At 45.0% G+C, this 14,050-nt stretch overlaps 1 protein-coding gene and 1 long non-coding RNA gene across 5 annotated transcripts in view; one reads left to right on the forward strand and one right to left on the reverse strand.

Annotated features, from left to right (window-relative positions):
- The window catches only part of SNTG2 (syntrophin gamma 2), a 522,646-nt gene that overhangs the window by 287,081 nt on the left and 221,515 nt on the right, over positions 1–14,050 (reverse strand). The window lies entirely within an intron of this gene.
- LOC137570435 (uncharacterized) overlaps positions 1–14,050 on the forward strand; it is a 134,665-nt gene that overhangs the window by 50,459 nt on the left and 70,156 nt on the right. The window lies entirely within an intron of this gene.

A 14,050-nucleotide genomic window follows, 5' to 3' on the forward strand; every position in this document is an offset into this window, starting at 1 on the left:
TATGCTACTCTCTGAATACCTTGAAGTGTCTACTTTCCAAAATGGGGTCATTTGTGGGGTGTGTTCACTGTCCTGGCATTTTGGGAGGTGCCTAATTGTAAGCACCCCTGTAAAGCCTAAAGATGCTCATTGGACTTTGGGCCCCTTAGCGCAGTTAGGCTGCAAAAAAGTGCCACACATGTGGTATTGCCGTACTCAGGAGAAGTAGTATAATGTGTTTTGGGGTGTATTTTTACACATACCCATGCTGGGTGGGAGAAATATCTCCGTAAATGACAATTGTTTTATTTTTTTTACACACAATTGTCAATTTATAGAGATATTTCTCCCACTCAGCATGTGTATGTGGAAAAATACACCCCAAAACACATTATACTACTTCTCCTGAGTACGGCGATACCACATGTGTGGCACTTTTTTGCACCCTAACTGCGCTAAGGGGCCCAAAGTCCAATGAGTACCTTTAGGATTTCACAGGTCATTTTGAGAAATTTCGTTTCAAGACTGCTCCTCACGGTTTAGGGCCCCTAAAATGCCAGGACAGTATAGGAATCCCACAAATTACCCCATTTTAGAAAGAAGACACCCCAAGGTATTCTATTAGGAGGATGGTGAGTTCATAGAAGATTTTTTTTTTTTGTCACAAGTTAGCGGAAATTGATTTTAATTGTTTTTTTTCACAAAGTGTCATTTTCTGCTAACTTGTGACAAAAATAAAATCTTCTATGAACTCACCATACTCCTAACGGAATACCTTGGGGTGTCTTCTTTCTAAAATGGGGTCATTTGTGGGGTTCCTATACTGCCCTGGCATTTTAGGGGCCCTAAACCGTGAGGAGTAGTCTTGAAACCAAATGTCGCAAAATGACCTGTGAAATCCTAAAGGTACTCATTGGACTTTGGGCCCCTTAGCGCACTTAGGGTGCAAAAAAGTGCCACACATGTGGTACCGCCGTACTCAGGAGAAGTAGTATAATGTGTTTTGGGGTGTATTTTTACACATACAGATGCTAGGTGGGAGAAATATCTCTGTAAATGACAATTATTTGATTTTTTTTACACACAATTGTCCATTTACAGAGAGATTTCTCCCACCCAGCATGGGTATGTGTAAAAATACACCACAAAACACATTATACTACTTCTCCTGAGTATGGCGATACTACATGTGTGACACTTTTTTGCAGCCTAGGTGCGCTAAGGGGCCCAACGTCCTATTCACAGGTCATTTTGAGGCATTTGTTTTCTAGACTACTCCCCACGGTTTAGGGCCCCTAAAATGCCAGGGCAGTATAGGAACCCCACAAGTGACCCCATTTTAGAAAGACGACACCCCAAGGTATTCCGTTAGGGGTATGGTGAGTTCATAGAAGATTTTATTTTTTGTCACAAGTTAGTGAAAAATGACACTTTGTGAAAAAAACAATAAAAATCCAATTTCCGCTAACTTTTGACAAAAAATAAAATCTTCTATGAACTCATCATACACCTAACAGAATACCTTGGGGTGTCTTCTTTCTAAAATGGGGTCACTTGTGGGGTTCCTATACTGCCCTGGCATTTTACGGGCCCAAAACTGTGAGTAGTCTGGAAACCAAATTTCTCAAAATGACTGTTCAGGGGTATAAGCATCTGCAAATTTTGATGACAGGTGGTCTATGAGGGGGAAAATTTTGTGGAAACGGTCATAAGCAGGGTGGCCTCTTAGATGACAGGATGTATTGGGCCTGATCTGATGGATAGGAGTGCTAGGGGGGTGACAGGAGGTGATTGATGGGTGTCTCAGGGGGCGGTTAGAGGGGAAAATAGATGCAATCAATGCACTGGGGAGGTGATCGGAAGGGGGTCTGAGGGGGATCTGAGGGTTTGGCCGAGTGATCAGGAGCCCACACGGGGCAAATTAGGGCCTGATCTGATGGGTAGGTGTGCTAGGGGGTGACAGGAGGTGATTTATGGGTGTCTCAAGGTGTGATTAGAGGGGGGAAATAGATGCAAGCAATGCACTAGCGAGGTGATCAGGGCTGGGGTCTGAGGGCGTTCTGAGGTGTGGGCGGGTGATTGGGTGCCCGCAAGGGGCAGATTAGGGTCTAATCTGATGGGTAACAGTGACAGGTGGTGATAGGGGGTGATTGATGGGTAATTAGTGGGTGTTTAGAGGAGAGAAGAGATGTAAACACTGCACTTGGGAGGTGATCTGATGTCGGATCTGCGGGAGATCTATTGGTGTGGGTGGGTGATCAGATTGCCCGCAAGGGGCAGGTTAGGGGCTGATTGATGGGTGGCAGTGACAGGGGGTGATTGATGGGTGGCAGTGACAGGGGGTGATTGATGGGTGATTGACAGGTGATCAGTGGGTTATTACAGATGTAAATATTGCACTGGCGAATTGATAAGGGGGGGGGGGGGTCTGAGGGCAATCTGAGCGTGTGGGCGGGTGATTGGGTGCCCGCAAGGGGCAGATTAGGGTCTAATCTGATGGGTAACAGTGACAGGTGGTGATAGGGGGTGATTGATGGGTGATTAGTGGGTGTTTAGAGGAGAGAATAGATGTAAACACTGCGCTTGGGAGGTGATCTGATGTCGGATCTGCGGGCGATCTATTGGTGTGGGTGGGTGATCAGATTGCCCGCAAGGGGCAGGTTAGGGGCTGATTGATGGGTGGCAGTGACAGGGGGTGATTGATGGGTGGCAGTGACAGGGGGTGATTGACAGGTGATCAGTGGGTTATTACAGGGAAGAACGGATGTAAATAATGCACTGGTGAATCGATAAGGGGGGGTTTGAGGGCAATCTGAGCGTGTGGGCGGGCGATTGGGTGCCCGCAAGGGTCTAATCTGATGGGTAACAGTGACAGGTGGTGATAGGGGGTGATTGATGGGTGATTGATGGGTAATTCGTGGGTGTTTAGAGGAGAGAATAGATGTAAATGATGGATTTGGGAGGTGATCTGATGTCGGATCTGCGGGCGATCTATTGGTGTGGGTGGGTGATCAGATTGCCCGCAAGGGGCAGGTTAGGGGCTGATTGATGGGTGGCAGTGACAGGGGGTGATTGATGGGTGGCAGTGACAGGGGGTGATTGACAGGTGATCAGTGGGTTATTACAGGGAAGAACGGATGTAAATAATGCACTGGCGAATCGATAAGGGGGGGGTTGAGGGCAATCTGAGCGTGTGGGCGGGCGATTGGGTGCCCGCAAGGGTCTAATCTGATGGGTAACAGTGACAGGTGGTGATAGGGGGTGATTGATGGGTGATTGATGGGTAATTAGTGGGTGTTTAGAGGAGAGAATAGATGTAAACGATGGATTTGGGAGGTGATCTGATGTCGGATCTGCGGGCGATCTATTGGTGTGGGTGGGTGATCAGATTGCCCGCAAGGGGCAGGTTAGGGGCTGATTGATGGGTGGCAGTGACAGGGGGTGATTGACGGGTGATTGACGGGTGATTGATGGGTGATTGACGGGTGATTGACAGGTGATCAGGGGGGATAGATGCATACAGTACACAGGGGGGGGGAGGGTCTGGGGGGGTCTGGGGAGAATCTGAGGGGTGGGGGGGTGATCAGGAGGGAGCAGGGTGCAGTTTAGGGACTAAAAAAAAAAATAGCGTTGACAGATAGTGACAGGGAGTGATTGATGGGTGATTAGGGGGGTGATTGTGTGCAAATGGTGGTCTGGGGGGTGGGCAGGGGGGGGTCTGAGGGGTACTGTGGGCGATCAGGGGGCAGGGGGGGGCAGATCAGTGTGTTTGGGTGCAGACTAGGGTGGCTGCAGCCTGCCCTGGTGGTCCCTCGGACACTGGGACCACCAGGGCAGGAGGCAGCCTGTACAATACACTTTGTAAACATTACAAAGCGTATTATACGCTTCCTATCCGGGGATCGTCGGGTTAACAACCCGCCGGCGCTTCCGATTGGCCGGCGGGTTGACGTCGCGGGTGGGCGGAGCCTATTGCCGGTGGATGCGCGCGCATCCCAGCGCGCGATCCCCGGCCAGAGAGTGCCCCAGGACCTGACGCCAATCTGCGTTACGTGGTCCTGGGGCTGCCACTTTGCCGCCGCCAATATGAAGTAGGCGGTCGGCAAGTGGTTAATGCTGTGTATCCACTGATGTGACAATAAACAGAGACTTTTTTTTCACCCAACCACCGGTGTAGCGGAATCCCTTTTTACTTTTTTAATCCCTACCATAGTCTTATGTCTATGTATGTATCGTGTAGTGTATGTATCGTAGTCTTGGGCCAATTTTACTGGGAGGCAAATTGCAAGGCAAGAGCACCAACCACTAAGCCACCATGCTGCCCATCACCAATGTACCACACAAAGCAGATGGAAAAGTAGTTGCTGGGAAGGGGGGCGACGTGGGTAATCAAAATAATGGATTGAAAATGATTAATTATAATTTGTATTACTCTCATCTGCCTTGTGTAATTATATGTGCACAGGGCCGGGCCGAGGCAGAGGCTGCAGAGGCTTCAGCCTCAGGGGGCAGTGTAGAAGGGGGCGCACAATTCATTCAGCTGTCATTCCCAATTGTGTTTGAAGCAGAAAGAAATAAGAAAAGGGGATACATGACAGTGACTGCAAGACAGATAACTAGAGATTAAGGTGTTGGGGAGGTTGGGGGCCCTGGGGCACCTATTAGTCTAATAGCAATCAGTGTGTGAAGGCTGGGGTGGGAGGGATGGAGGGGCGCACTTTGCTGTCTCAGCCTTGGGTGCTGAAGGACCTTGTCCCGTCTCTGTATGTGCATATCCTCATTGGTACCACGGCATTGCAAAGCACTGCAAAAAATGTTGGTGCTAGTGATGGTCAAGTAGATGTAAATAACTTCGAGTTGATGCAAATGTATGCACATTTATGCAGCTTGAAAATGAACCAATTAAATCCTGCTGAGGTAAAATTCGAGCATAAATTTGCATACAATTTGCATAATATTTTGCATCTATTTGACCATCACTGGTCAAATAGATGCACATTGGTGCTTTATAAATGAATATCAATAATAAAATCTAAACACAACAAACTAAATTCACTAAGAATGTGAGATAATTTGCGAGGTATTTAAAATGATAACAATGTTTCTCCTCAGAAATGCATCTCAATGTTCCTAGCAGCTTTCCCATCACTTCCTGAACAGCTGTTAGTCGATTTATTGTTCCTTCACAGCTGGAAAGAAAATAACTGCCACCACAAACTGCTGTTTTTGAATACAAAGTAATTCTAGCAGGAGATTAAATTCACTAAGAATTTGAGGTATTTAAAATTATAATTTTTCTTTTTCTTTCCACGCCGTGTGCAATTTGCTTAGAATACAAAAGTAAAAGTGCACTTATTTTATCTCCAGCTGGAGAGTGGAGATAAAATTAAATGCCAGCTGTGTGTGATGTGATAAAGTGACAGTAAGCAGTTAGGAAAAGTGAGTTATCTGAATTTAAAGCCATTTCAAAAAGAAAAGTCATTAAAATTCCAAATACCTCAGAGAATACCTTCAGTTCTTTGTGAGTTGCGCTGATTATGCAGAAAGAAAGTGGTTATGAATTCAGTTACCTCACATTGATGACTAAGCACAGTGTATATTATATTGAATCCCAGCTAAAAGAAAAAAAAAGACAAAGAAAAAAAAGAAAGAAGAGAGGAAAAAAAGTGTGTTGCTAGTACTGACTTGCTTTTTGTGGAGGACGGGGCTAAAATATAACTTTTAACCGAAAACCCCTAAAAAGAGGGCAGGAACTGCCCACTTCTTAGCAGTTTACTTTTTAAAGTTTTATTTTATCCCTATCCTCCTCAGAGGTTTGTTTCTTGTAGATGTGGCCTTCTCTTTACTTCCTGGCAGCTATACCCCCCTTCTCCACACACTACCTGGGCCTTGTCATCTCTTTCTGTTTTCAGTGGTCCTAATAGACAAAACATAGGTGGTTCATGCAGGGACGGATCTAGAACAAGTTGCCCCAAGTTGCGCCTGGGGCAAGGTCAGGTTTTGGCGCCTAAACTGCCATTCCTCATCCACATTTTGCAGCCTTTTTAAGAATTTAACAAACTGCGCCTGGGGCAAGAGACCCGCTTGCCCCCCCCCTAGATCCGTCCCTGGGTTCATGTATGTACACACACTATGTGACATGAGTTAATGCAAGACGAGGTTACAGGAAATAGAGATGATCCTGGCAGGTGGTTGCAATGATCGGTGTTAGTAAGCAGAGAGAATCTGATTATTGGCGATCTGCAGTATCACCAATAATGCAGATGTCACTCAATTATTGATGATCTGCAGAATCACCAATAATGCAAGTGTAACTAACCTCTGGATACTGTAGCAGAAGGAATAACAATCAACATATGCAATATACAAGACTGTGGAAATATCCACCACACTGTGATTCCTCAGAAGTGTGGTTACCTCTGAATGGGAACTCCATGTGTGAGATCCTCGGCCCAAGTGATGATTGGGATCTCAGCACCTGGCAGTAATCGTCTGCTAGGGCAGGCGTCTCGGAGAGGCAAGCCTCAGAGATATCCCACCAGTGGGAGACGTTCCACTGGGGAAAAGAGAAAGGTCAGACAGGCAGAGGTTCGGCAACAGAGAGACGGTAGCAGTACAAGAACAGAAGGCTGATTCAGAGTCCGTTAAACAGGCAGGGTCGGCAACTAAGAATCAGATAGAGTAGTCAGGGATAGCCAAAGTCAAGACACAGATAAATATGCAATACAATCCTAGACTGAGGTTTGATGTCCTTGATATCAACACCAGGGAACTGAGCTAAGGTCTGAGCGTTTACACCTAAGTATTCACGACAGCAGACAGTGAGCAAATGACATCTGTGGGCTTAAATGCTTAAGCCCAGTTCCACCAGCCCACCCAGGGGGCTGGAGCTGAAGTCAGCATGTGATTGGCTGGCTAAGGTCAGCTGATCGCCGGATCAGCTGACCTGTCTCCTCAGAGAATAAAGCTCCTGCTGCCTCGCGCGCATGCGCATGACCTTCTGCCTCTGAATCACTGAGAGACCAGGTCCCTGGTCAGCGCACGCCCGCAAACGGAAGTCCGCTGGCTGAGCAGCGGGACCCGCCGCCATCCTGTCAGCCGCAGCGGCGCCCGCCCTGCTCTGTGCCGGCAGCTCCGTGAGAATTTCGGAAACCGCCGGCTGGGATGCGGAGGCCGCCGCCATGCTGCCCTGCGCGGCGGCGGCTCCACTATTGCTCACAGTGGTCAAAGGTGAGGCATCAAGCATGGTTTGAAGATGAGGATTCCCCTACTCAGATATGGAAACAGACAGTTGGGGTTTTGCGAATAATGTAATAGTCTTAAACATGCCAGCAGCAGATCCACACTTAATTAATTCTATCTGGGCTTTATGTATTTTTGTGAAGTTTCTAATTCATTTAGATTATAATTAATGATAAACAAAAAAATATCCTTAACCCTTTGGGGACCGGCTGCCTAACCCCCCTTAAGGACCAAGCAAATTTACATGCGGGGGGGGGGGGGAGGATTTGGGTGGGTCAGGCAGCCGGATCCCCAGTATTGATAGGTGGGCATAGTGTCCCTGCGTAGCCCATTGTCCCCCGTATTAGCAGCAACCTTTACTTACCTCCGAGGATCCAGCGATGAGCAGCTGTGGACACCTCCCCTCCGGCCGGCATCCCTACTCATACTGCGTTAAAGGGACTCCGAGCTCACCCTGAAAAGGAAAATAGTACTCACCCGGGGCTTTCTCCAGCCCAGCGCTGGTCGGGAGGTCCCACAATGGCGTCCTGGCTCCTCTCCTAGGCCGAGTGTCGGGCTCCTTCTTCCTGGTATGACGCAGCTGACGTCACGGCGCCGGTCGCCCCGCGTCATCACGGCGGCCGGCGTGAAAGTACTGCGTATGCGTGATTAAAGAGCGCATACGCAGTACTTTCACGCCGGCCGCCGTGATGACGCGGGGCAACTGGCGCCGTGACGTCAGCCGCATCATACCAAGAAGAAGGAGCCCAACACTCGGCCGAGTGTCGCCGGGCTGCCGCCGGTCAGCCATTCTGGATCGGGGCCTAGGAGAGGAGCCAGGACGCCGTCGTGGGACCTCCCGACCAGCGCTGGGCTGGAGAAAGCCCCGGGTGAGTACTATTTTCCTTTTCAGGGTGAGCTCGGAGTCCCTTTAAGTTCCAGGTCATGGCTTGATGACGTCATCAAGCCAGGACAAGACACTTACCTCAAAGCGACCAGGGATGCCAGCCAGGGGAGCACCAATCGCCAGGGGAACGTCAGGAAGGTGAGTGGATCCTCTTCATCCCCTCCTACCGCCACTGAAGTAATAGTAATCACTACGATCTGCCGGCGATCGTAGTGATCGCATGATCAGGAGCCAATCGCGATGGCTCCTGATCACTGAGGAGAGATGTCAGCTGTCATATGACAGCTTAGTCTCCCCTGTCGGGGGCGCAAGATCGTGTCAGGAGCGGAAAAAGCAGGCGGCGTAAATCCTATGCCGCATCAGGCTTAAGGTGGCCACATACCATATGATTTTTAAAATATCTATTCAATTAAAGAATTGAATCTGCCTGATTGTAACATTTCAAAATTATGACCAATGTACCATACATATATCTTCACTTTTTCCCCAATTATGATAAAAAAATTAATGGAAACTCTGAGAAAATTGCTAGGGTGTGTATATTAATAAATTGACAAACTCGCACCATACAATCTTTAGAAAAATTGAAGAAAAATTTCCAGCTTCCTGGATCGATAAAAAAAAAAAAAAAAAACTGGAAATCTGATCGGATTTTTCAGTCAAATGAAAAAAAAGTTTTTGATTTTTTTTTGGGGAGATCCAATCATAGGTATTGAATTGCCGTAGAATCGGATCATTTTATTGTATCGTGTGTGGGCACCTTAAGACAGCCACAAGTGCGGCATAGGATTTACATTACGCGGTCCCCAAAAGGTTAAGATAGTTAGTTTCCCCCAGAAAGGGAGAAATTTGAGTTATTCAATCGCCAAATATTAAATGTAGCTGCTGTTGAACTGAATTTGCTGTTACATTTTCTAATCTGAACTTTCTAGTTTCTAGTTTTCTTTTTTACCTCATAACTAGTTCTAATATACCAGTATGTTCAAAGAAAAATGAGGCAGTTCCAAACGAACCATTTCATTTGTGTGCCTCTGGCGCTTGCGGGTAATGTGGGTGCCACCATATGCGCCTATGCGAATAGCCAGGATTAGAGGCTATTACGGTTAATTTAGGTGCTAGAGGCACTCAATAAAATAGTGGAAACTGGGGCTGCCTGCTATACAAGTGCAGCCAGAAGTAACAGGCGCAATCCTGTGTAGCTACAATTTGCATTGCAGACAATTAGGGTTAGGCATTAGTGGTAGAGGGGGTCTTTAGGGTTAGGCGTTGTCCGGGGATCCTTAGAATTAGGCATCAGTGGGGGGTCTTTATGGTTAGACATCAGCAGGGGGATCCTTATGGTTAGGCATCAGCTGGGGCTTTAGGCTTCATGTGAGATAAGGTCAGTAATGACTCCTGAATTTGATTCAGGAAATTTGTTGCAAAATAACATGGAAAATGCAGTATTCTTTACTAGCCAGTAAACCAGAATAGATGCATTACGATTGGATGCTATGGTTTAATGCACTTCAAGTATTGCTTTTTGCAATGCAAATCTAATGGTTAGGTAATCACCTTCCTATGTTGCAGTTTTAAATAGCACAAATATTACAATGACTGCGTCTCTTTCAGAGTGAACGATGCGCTGTGATTGGATGCTACGGCTTACTGCATTTTAAAAATTGCTTTTTGCTTTTTACTGAGTAAGTGTAATGGTCAGGTAATCACCTTTTCCTGACTCCAATGCTGCAGTTTTAAATAGCACAACGATCACAATTGTTGCTTATCATTCTGAGCCATGTCAGAGTTTTCTTGCTAGAGAAACAATAATGACAGTTATCACTACTCTGACAAGTGGAAACAACAGAGAGATGTTGCATGTATCGGATTAATATCATAGTCATTTTCTCTGACATTTGGACATTTCCCTTTTACTTCTACAGATAACACTGGCGGTCACCAGTCATGGGGCTCTTTATAGATGGATCTTGCTAGTGAGCGTGAAAATATTCATTTTGTCTTTCTGTACATTAGAGGGCATTTTCTGGCTCTGCCATGACAGGGTAGTAACATGATAAAACCATGGAAAATAGGATTATGACTCTATTGTGACACATAGGGTCCTTCATACTGGCGCGGTGTGGCATTTTGACGTAGCCTAAAGCTAGGGCAATGAAATTCTTTGGGGTAGTTCACATAGCATGCAATGTGCCGTAAGTACTCTCATGCGAGCAAATACCTACATTACTGTGTGGCTCCTGCAGCGGACCAGAAGTTGTGTAAGTCTACGGTGACGTGTGTTTTTTAAAATGACCATCTCAAGTTTTACACATTGCATGCGGATGTGTATTTTAGCAATACGCTTCCATGCACATCACCGATTCGGCCACAGGAAATGAGCGTCACTTCCTACTTGGCCTGCTGCCAGATGGGGATTACTGCATACTAATGCGGTAATCCCTGAAGGCCTGTTTTTGGGGGTGCAGTACTCGGACTTTACTGCTACCACCAATATGCAGTGTGAAACCGGCCTCAGGGTCATAGAACTGATATGCTGACATTTGATATCTGATATTTAATATGCGGATGGATTACTGCAATCTCCAGATATTGAAAACTAAAAATGGAAAATCACAAAATTTGATTTATTTCATATGATAATAATGTGTACAAACCTTTAACAAGAACCCAAGGTGTAATGATTGTCAAAAAGTTAATACTTACCTTAGGAGAGGGAGGCCTCTGCACCCTCCAGAGGCTTCCTTCGTTGTATTCCAAGCCTACACTGCTGCCCACGATCCTCCTTAAGAACGAGGCTGCGCTCCTCTTCTGGCAGGAGCTGGCCATGCTGCACCCGTGTGAGCCCAGCTGCACCTGCACAGTAGCAAAGAGCCGCTTGTGTTTGAAGAGGAGCACGGCCCGATCAGATTACTGACAAGCCCTTGTCGGTAATCTTTAGAGGGTCCGTGAGTGGCCCAGAGGATGCCATGGGAATATTCTGTAGGGTCCAGAGGCCTCCCTCTTCTTAAGTAAGTATGGGATTTTTTTACCAATGAAATTTGGCTCCCATCTTCTGGACACTTATCGTTTGCATTTCAATCCATAGATTATGGTTCTTTCACTTTGTGTCTTGTAAGTTCATTTTGTTAATCACTATACATTGTCACTATAACATACTGTATTTCATTGTGTACCATTTCTGTATTATGTACCAATGTCTATATTTTTATGTATACTAATGTCTGGAAGGTCATGGCTTTACTCAAAGGTGGTAGCACTGTTGAGTAAACTGCAAGACTACAATGGGGAACGGTGGGAGGGAGTAGTCTTGGGACTACCTGGCTATACTAAAAGGGGAGGGGGGGTTGGGAACTACATCTAAATATTGATGGTGGGGAGGAGTGCAGATAAGCAAAATTATACCAGTAACTTGTTACAGATCTCTTTGATTGATGGTGAAACTATTGATTTATTTCACTTATGTCACTTTGTACTTCATTTAGCACATTCATTCTGTTTGCTTTTTCAATAGTGTCGCTCATCACAAGCTGTTTTTCCTGATCACGAGGTCGGATTCCGAATTTGTGATCACCTCTTGATCACGGATTCAGTTCCGAATGCACTGGTGATCATGGTGCAAATCCGGCACGTGTTCACGGATTTAGCCGTGATCACGGGCCGTGATTATTACCTGAAAACCTGCCGACATTAGCGGTTAATAGCAAAGCCCCCTTTACATGCTATAAACACCAAATTTGCAGAATATATTAAGTAGAACAGTGGGAACAAGGGGAAATTTTATTTTTCGAAAAGACCTTATCATTTTTGAGAAAATTGATTAAAAAATTTCAAAGGAAAAAAGTATACATTAAAATGCGGTAAATGACAGTTAATGTATTTATATGTATACTTTTTCCTTTGCAACTTCCCTTGAAACTTTAAAATTGATTTTCTTTAAAACTATAAGGTCTTTTTGAAAAAAAAAATCCCTCTTGTTCTCACTGTTCTTCTTAACATATCATGCTAAAGTCGGCGGGTTTGGGCGGGTTTTTAATCACAAATACTTTTTTCATTTGAAACTTTAAAATTGATTTTCTCAAAAACGAAAAGTTCTTTCAGATTTTTTTTACATTGTAGCAACTTCTCACCTGTATAATCCATGCAATTTTGGTGATTATAGCGTGTATGGGGGCTTTGCTATTAACGTTAAAGTCAAATTCGTGATCACGGTCGTGATCCCGGATTCTACATGCTATCACGGCTAAAATCTGAGTCACAATCGGAATTCTGTTTCAAATCTGGGTCATGATCATGGCGCATCCAGATTTCGATACTGCCGTGACCGGATTTACCCAAATATGTGGTCGGAGGTATCTGAGCAATGCTGTTTTTCATACAAAGTCAACAATGTGTATGTGGCCATTTTATAAAGCAAACGATGCTACGTATATTTTCCACTACTTTTAAAAAAAAATTACTATTCATACTGAATGAAAAGTTATTAATAATAAGTGAGGTGCTCAATACTATTGTCCTGGCACTTATATTGGACTGAGGAACTTAGTTTGTACCTGCAAACGCATTTCCTGTTTATAATAAAGCGTGTTTGTCACATGTGACTGTTGTTTCTGAGGTAAACCACCTCACTTATTTATATTTTATCTTTTCTTTTTTTAACCTAATTTTATCCATACCTGGGTGCTTCTTTACCCCTTTTGTGTCATTAATAATAAACTCATGTGAAAAAAAAGGAGGCAAACACATAAAATTGTTTCATGTCCTTGAAGTTATAGTAAAAAAAAAAAATAAGGAAGTCCCTGTAATCAAATGACAGCAAAGCAGTAAGTGCTGCATGACAACAGGGCATTGAGGAAAAGAAGACAACCTATAGATTACTGTGTTTTAGGTCAGCCATTAATGGAACAATTCGAAGACGACATGACATAGAAACCGTAACACAAATCCAATAAGACTATAATAACAATAACACAATTCCCTTTACTGCACAAATGCATTACAAAAAATAATGAGAGCCCTGTTCATGTTAATTGAGTTTGAAAGGATGTTAACATTTCCATTATTCCATTTGTGATTGCAGGCTTTCAACAGTTTGTCTAAAAGAAAATGCAGCCAAAATGACGTTTGAATTATAGATGCAAATGCCATTCATTTAATGAAACTCTAGATTTTTTCATTTTCCCTGGACACAGCAGCACAATGTAATCTTCTGGTTTATAGAATAATTATGGGCTCATGTCAAAAACCACAACTGTAACTTTTCAGGCTGCTGATATTTCATTCCGCAATGGGATTGTGTTTTCATTGTGATGAGAAAATATTTTGAAAGTAACACCGTACTTGGTTTGATTTATTTTTATATCTTGCTTTTTTCTGTTCTGCAATTCCGGGAATGAGTGGGACAATGAGCGCCACGGTATTACAGAGAAACCGTAACCAAGTATTGAACTTCATACCAAACAGTAGCTGATCGGAGCAGTGCTTTTTGGCGCTGCTAGATTTGGGCGCAGCCAGCGCCGCTATAGACTACGATAGGAATCAGTCTATAGCGGTGCTCAGTGAGTAATCTCGGTGCCGTCAGAAGACCGAGTCGAGGTTGCTTAAAAATCATAATAATTCGGCCTCCAGCAATAGCTGGAAGCCGAATTATTTCATTCCATACCATCCATGTCGGCCTGGAGGGGGAATAGTAATTAACACGGCCCGGACTTGTGCAGAAGCAGGATCAGCCATATACCGGCTGTATCCTGCGCCCAAGTCTACCGGCACTGATTTCAAATGTACTCGTAGCTGATACCCACTTTCTCATGAGAAAGCTATTCCTTTTCTCAAACGGATCATCAGGGGGATCAGTATGGCTGATTTTGTGGTGAAACCCCTCCCCCAGTGTGATGTCAGTGCCTCACAGCACTGAGGTACTGAGGTACTGAATCACACCGTGGGAGC

Source organism: Hyperolius riggenbachi, chromosome 4, assembly GCF_040937935.1.
Source record: "Hyperolius riggenbachi isolate aHypRig1 chromosome 4, aHypRig1.pri, whole genome shotgun sequence".
NCBI lineage: Eukaryota > Metazoa > Chordata > Amphibia > Anura > Hyperoliidae > Hyperolius > Hyperolius riggenbachi.